The sequence below is a fragment of the Leptosomus discolor genome, chromosome 1, assembly GCF_034619465.1.
Source record: "Leptosomus discolor isolate bLepDis1 chromosome 1, bLepDis1.hap2, whole genome shotgun sequence".
Taxonomy (NCBI): domain Eukaryota; kingdom Metazoa; phylum Chordata; class Aves; order Leptosomiformes; family Leptosomidae; genus Leptosomus; species Leptosomus discolor.
In genome coordinates, this window is record NC_141391.1 from 86873857 (window position 1) to 86881246 (window position 7390).

Below are 7390 nucleotides of genomic sequence, written 5' to 3' on the forward strand. Positions count from 1 at the left end.
TTGTGACAGTGGTGAACTGTTTGAGAGAAAATTAGAGGAGTTTAACCAATGAGTGGCTTAAGTATTTAGACAAATTCCTAATTATTGACTGACATCTGGTTTTTCTTTTAAGAAAACTTTAACCACAGCCATGAAAACTTGCCTTGAAGTTACTTATTTGCTGCTACAGCATGTAATGGAACATCATGAGTAATGCAGTTTGTCTTTTCTAATTCTAATCTTTTGCAAAAAATTATTGTGATACAACAAAACCTTCACAGAGGTAATACTCAATTTTTTAAAGAGTTTTTAAACATAACTAAAGAAGGAAAGTAAGTTCAACTATGAAAAGCAAATTCAGCTATGAAACAGGCTGGATGTAGGTGTAGACAGTCTCCAGTTCAGTGTTTCACGGAGAAGTCAAAGACTTGAACCACCTCAGCTGTGTTTTCAGACCACTGACAGAAGGGGAAAATGGAAAAAATGGTTTATCTTCAGACATAGGCAGAGCATCTTGTAGCCAGTCACATGCTACTAGAAAGTCAACGTTCACGCATTCATACAGACCTTAATACAACAATGCTAGTTTCCCTTACCCACAATTCCTCATTGTATAATGACATTTGACCTCTATTACCTGAAAGATTTACAGGATTAATTCTAGGAAATTAAGCACAGATAGAGGCTGGGCAATGAGTGGATGGAGAGCAGCCCTGCAGGTCTTGGGCATGTTGGTAGACGAAAAGCTGAATACGAGCCAGCAATGTGTGCTCGCAGCCCAGAAAGCCAATCGCATCCTGGGCTGCGTCAAAAGAAGCGTGGCCAGCAGGTCGAGGGAGGTGATTCTGCCCCTCTACTCTGCTTTGGTGAGACCCCACCTGCAGTGCTGTGTTCAGCTCTGGGGCCCCCAGCACAAGACAGACATGAACCTCTTGGAGAGGGTCCAGAGGAGGGCCGCAGAGATGACCAGGGGGCTGGAGCACCTCCCCTGTGAGGACAGACTGAGAGAGTTGGGGTTGTTCAGCCTGGAGAAGAGAAGGCTCCGGGGAGACCTTATAGCGGCCTTCCAGTGCTTAAAGGGGGCCTGCAGGAAAGGCAGGGGGGGAGGGGGGATGCTTGATCAGGGAGGGTAGTGATGGGACAACAGTTTCAAACTGAAAGAGGGGAGATTTAGATTAAATATTAGGAAGAAATTCTTCACCATGAGGCTGGTGAGGCACTGGAAGAGGTTGCCCAGAGAAGCTGTGGCTGCCCCCTCCCTGGCAGTGTTCGAGGCCAGGCTGGATGGGGCTTTGAGCAACCTGGTCTGGTGGGAGGTGTCCCTGCCCATGGCAGGGGGTTGGAACTAGGTGATCTGTAAGGTCCCTTCCAACCCAAACTCTTCTGTGATTCTATGATTCTATTCTCTATTATCAGAATGAGAAGTAGCAGCTTTTACTTAAGCAGTATGACAAACTAGCTGAAATGGTCAAGTCAATCAGAACAAAATAACCTGTCAAACTAAGAATTGATGCAACTACGTTTGAGAAAGAGGATTTTTCTGTTGTAAGTAATTTTATATTAAGGTTGTCTTTCCAGTGCTCCAGCTGTGTAGCTTAAGGTGGAGTAAATGGTGTGTCTGAATAATTTAGGTTGGTACATACCAATAGCACTGTTTCTGTAAGAACTCATCAGGGCTGGTAGTAAAAGTGGTAAGGAAAAAACCACAAAGTAGTTATGTCACAATGCCAGTGTACAATGCATAGGGGAACACCAGTTTGATGGCACTCAGATTCCTCATTTCAACTATCACTAATGCATGGGAATTTCTTGGCTTCCCCAAGTAAAGCGGTAACACAGTACAGATCCAGAAAGTGGAAAAAACTCATTGTAAACTGTGGGGAGCACTGTTGTAGTAGCTCCAAACTTTGCTTCCCCTTGTTCCTAAGCCAGAGAATTTCTATAGGACTGATCTTGTGTTCCAATAGAGGCCTACCCTTCGGTGTGTTATTCGGATACCTTACGTTTAGTGGGAAAAGAGTTGAATGAATACACATCATGATGGCATTTAGAAAAGAAACTTTCTTTACCTGTTAAGGAACTGTTTAGAGAAGCTAGAGATGCTTTTAAAGTGGTATCAATGAAAATTAGCATCTTTTATCAAGCTGATGCGCAATTTAGAACATGATCAGCCACATCACTTCTGAAGACCGTGGTCTAATAGTTGGGAAGCACTATTATTATATCCCCTCAAGTATTATTTAAACATTTTTCATGAGGGGAAAAGAGTAACAATCCCCACCACCACCCCCAGTTACTCTACATTGCAGTAGATTTACCACACACAAAGGAGTTTTACTTTACTATCCAGTTCAAAGATAATAACCAGATAAGGGGAATTACTAAAAAAAAAAAAAAAACAAAAAAAACAAAAAAACCCCACACCACAAAAACCCAAAGCCTGAATTATTTACGTATAGTGAAGATCAAGACAGATTGGATTATGGCAAGTTTAAGTCAATAATGGGGAAGTTATGTCTCTTCCTTTAATTAAGCACTGCAAGTTCTAGCTTCACCTCATTCTCACTCTATTAGGGGATCTTTGTATTAAACATGGTTATTGTCACCTCACACTGATGATACTGTATGAAGGGAATTCTTAAGAATGCATGCTCTTTTATTGAATGTAAACTTTGGTAAAGTTAGCCAAGCAAGGGTGTGCCTTCCCCCGTGCTGCCCCTTTAGAGGGCAATAATCAGAGTTCAGCCAAGATGCTGAGGATTTTGAATGCCATGGAGGAGATCAACAGACCGCCTTTCAAAGTTTGGTTTGTTTTTTTTTTTTAAACATCTATTTTGTGCTAGTAATGAGGGGAGATTCATATTTTATGTCTTTGGAAAGGGAGCTTTTTAGCCAAAAAGGTGCGCCTAGAATGTGGATCGATACTTTAATCTCAAAAAGAAGCAATAAATGAAGTTATAGAAGCAACAGTTGTATTAAAAAATTTCAATGGCTACACAGATAAAATACTCTGAAAATGACAGCAAACATTAATAACTACTGAATCAAATCACTGAATTATTTATAAGAAAAATTTTGTTAAAACATTTATTGTCTGTAGAAACAGAATTTACATTGATTTTATATAAACTATGTTAAACATACATATAAACATACCTACATCTTAATATATACTTATGAATGAGGCTTTTAGATATGGGATAACATTGTCAAAAGCACCATTGTGGACTCCAAAGACTACAGACTTAAAATGCATTTGCATTTACCTCCATCTTCAGTAGTTCAAAAATGTCATTTCTTATGCACACTTAGAAATAACTACATTAAAGGTTTCTAATACTGTGTTTACATGTGTACATACATGTGCACATACACACATTAGATGGTCCTTGTGAAACTACAGTATAAATAAGGTCAACATTAATATATTCCTTAGAAGCAGACATTAGTCTACATCCTCACTTCACTGGGGGGGGAGGGGGGGGGGGGCGGGGGGAAGTCCTGCTATTCTTAAAACAAAACAATGAGGCTTTTTTTATTCCATGAAGAGTATACTCAAACAACAACTGTTTCCACCCGGTCTCTTCCCTCAACAATAAAGACCTAAGAGAAGCCAGTCGCAAAATAAAAGCCATCTACTACATTATTTACAGAAAATGAAATATTAAAAAGACAACATGAGATTTAGACTGCTTAGACAAAATTCAGAGCAATAAACAGTGAACAGAAGAAAACCGTATTAGCAGCATAGAGCTATTAAACCACGTGGCTAAATACCTACTCAGAACCCCTTCCAACAACAAAAACCATCAGGCACAGAAGGAAGGGGCAGGTGTTATGACAATGGTTTTCTCTGATCTTAACACTGAAAATTTATGCTCACCAAGCCTGAAACTGAACACACTTCAATGTTAGTCACTATCCCTAAGATCTTTTAAGGAGTCAAGTGTTACAAGTAGGCTTTTAAAGATCTTGAAGTGGCTTTTTTTTTTTCTTCTCTTTCATAAGGAGGCTGAAGAACCTTCTGTCTTCAAATCCTGCAGCAATGGAATGAAGTCTGTCAAGGGCCAGAGTTATGTGCAGAAACATCCTTTTTTTTTTTTTATTGCAGATTCATTAGGATGCAAGTCTGAAGTCTTTCTTTTAGAAAGCTCTCCCGTAGAGAACTTTGTAGATGGCTGTTCAGATGCTTAAAGAAAGGCAAGAGTCATGTTTCTACACAGCATGGGAAAAGATCCCTTCAGAAAGCAATGAAGTTAAAGAACTCCCTCTATTTACAGTCTTCTAAGGTGAATACTGAGAAATCAAGTCTCTCCTTGCTATAATCTTTAATCATCTCTCCAAGCGTCTCTCACTATCCGTTTCCAAGACATGGAAGAAAATAACTTTCCGATGCATAACAGGCAAGTTTTGAGAACCCTGCTTGTTTAAATGCCACAAAAGTGTCATCTTGTTTTTTTGTTTTGTTTTTAAAGCAACTACGTTCATATAAAGAAAATTCAGCATTTCACCCTGAGGCCCTGGGAGAGAAGGCAGCAGGCAAACCATTAACGCAACTGGCGATCAGCTGAATTTCGCCCATCCTCTGCTATCAGTTACCTGAGTTGAGACAGTTACGTCCAGGTCTCGAGACCATCTAAATCCATCAGGTAAGGTGGTTTTAAACATGTAAGTAAGGATTAGAGTTAAGGCAGGCTTGTAGAAGCCTTGCAATGTGTTGCTTCTTACTAGCCCCAGAATTTTGTTAACCTTGTGAACTCGGTCATCACAAAAGTTTAAGATGAGGATTCTAACCAATGTAGGTAGATTAGATGGATCAGCAATAGAAATGCTAATATCACAGCAACGTATTATTTCAAACACTTATAAGGAAAACTCTAGTCATACTAAACCCATTGCACTTTGGAGAGCAATTAAAAAAACATTTTCCCCCGTGAACAATTGAGAATATGACATGAGCGTTTAACAGCCATTTCAAGTCAAACCAGAAGAAAGGCAGTTCACATTTATGTTTTCAAAGTATAAAACAGAAAGCTAGAAAGCTCTTAAGACAATCACATTTTTAACTTGCCCTTCCAACACAAACGCAGTGACAGCGTTTACTAATGCAAGAGACACTGTTTTCCTTCTGAGGCTGAGGCTTACGCATGTATTTAAAGTAACTGGTTATTTTAACAACTGTTACCAGTCCATGCTCTTAGTAGAAACAACGCAATAATAGGGACATTACTTAAGTCTTTGTACAGGTGTTTCCTACAATGCAGTCACAATACAGAAAGGCACCAAGTTATTCAAGTAAATTGACCTTTCTTCTACGTAACACTTTTTCTTGTGCCTTCACAACCCAATCAGTAACTTCAGTACATTGCTCTGAACCAAACATTGTATTCCAGTACAACAGAACTTCTGTGCTAAAATAATAACTAAGGTGATTTGTGTATGAGTATATAGACACAAATCTCTGTAATTCACCAAGATAAATCTACACAGCAGTGTCTCGCACCAGATAACATCACAGGGTAGATGCCTCTATCACATAAGCCAGTCACAGAATTTATTTTCTGTATGAATTTTACAAAATACATGAAGTTTTATCATGACAGAATCCCAAATTAATGAAGTAAAGCTATCAGTAAGGAATGTGATTTGAGCAAATAGTATCACCTTAAATAAAAGCTAAAGCAACTAAAACAGTGTCTACATTTCATCATATGACATTCATCTTGGGACCAAGGGTCAGCCTGGGGGCCAGGGGCGGGGATCAAAGTAAAGTCAGTAAACATGCCAAAGAACCTGTTTGTAATATCTTGCTCACAGTTGTAGAAATAAAACCAAAGCTAACCTGTTAAAGTACAAACAAATTAGAGATACCTAGTCATGCACAGGTAAAATAAGAAAGCACAAAATCAGAGGAGCCAATCACACTTTTAAACCTGGTTAAAGCAGCGCTAACTGACTGAAGTCTGACTAGTTGAGCATTACTTCCACACAGTGTTAGCAAAACTGCCACGTCAGAAGTTTCTTCATGTATCCATTTTTCCCCATTTGCTCAACAACAAGTTCTCTTCCAGGCTTTAATAAAAACACTGCAGGAAGCTTACAGAAACAGTAGTATCCTGTTGAATAAGACAATATAGCTTCAGTAGTTTGTCCTATATCACATAGGATTTCACTTCTTATGCATTTTACAGCCTTTAGCACATTCAGGAGCAGCGTGAATAGCTTGTTGGCTTGAGGGTAAACCTGCCCTCATCTGCAGGGTACATGCAGCACTCCCCTGCCAGCAGCTACTTAACTGCAGCTACCCCACATTTGCTTTGGGTTAACTCACTTAACCTGTTGTTTCAATTCCTTATTTTCATCTTCCAGCAAATCTACGCAGGATGATTTTGCCAGATTCATCACTGACAGCATCAGTAAATAAATATTTTCTTATCTGCAGAAAGGTGCCTGCCTCTATTTGACCAGGGAATTCCTTTCCCTTTGAGTATGCATGTCTAAGTTACTGAAACACTAGCTGAACCATTAACAACTGATTTAAACTGAAAACTTGAGTTTTAGAAACAAACCATCTGGTGTTGTTGTTGAATGGCCATAACATCACTGTGGCACACTTCCTGCCTGCTTATTCCCCATGAACACTAGGCAATACACCCCATGACCTGAAGATTTGAAGTGACGCTATTTTAGCTGTTTTGAGCCATACCTACACTTTCATATAGTCTCTCTATTGAAGGCATTGTGGAAAAAACATTATAAGAAAAAACATGCAGAAGTCACATCCTAACTTTCCACCCCAAAACAGATTTCCTTTTCTCTGAACAGACCTCTACCCAGTATTGGAATTCTGATCTACTATCCACAACACAGACTAGCCTGCATTCTACGTGGCTAACGCTGTCCTGGAAGTGATGGAAATACATCAGCCTGCAGAGATTGTGGATATGGTGAACAACAAATAAGAACATCTCCGAGAACTACTTGCTATGCATCTTTAATTTACTGGCAATAAAAAGTCTGAGCACATCTGTAATACATACACACAACCCTATCATATATTGTATATTAAGGCAAAGGCTATAAACAGGAGATAAGCACAATATTGTTTATAGCTGCTTATAAAACACGTCTGGATATTAGAGTTTTGTGCACAGCATAACAATATTGCAGTAAACTTCAGAGAATTACTGGGATTTTGAACAAAATGACAAGCTATCTGCATTTAAAGCAGTTTCAATTATGAACAGCTTTGTTAGAAGACATGCTTATAAGAACTTACATTTTTTGTTTTTTTCTTGTAAATAAATACTTCAGGCCCCAATTTCAGAGTCCAGGAAATCACCAAGTCATTTATGACGAAAAAGATTAGAGAACATGTGGCTCAGTCAAGAATGTCATACACCAAAAAATA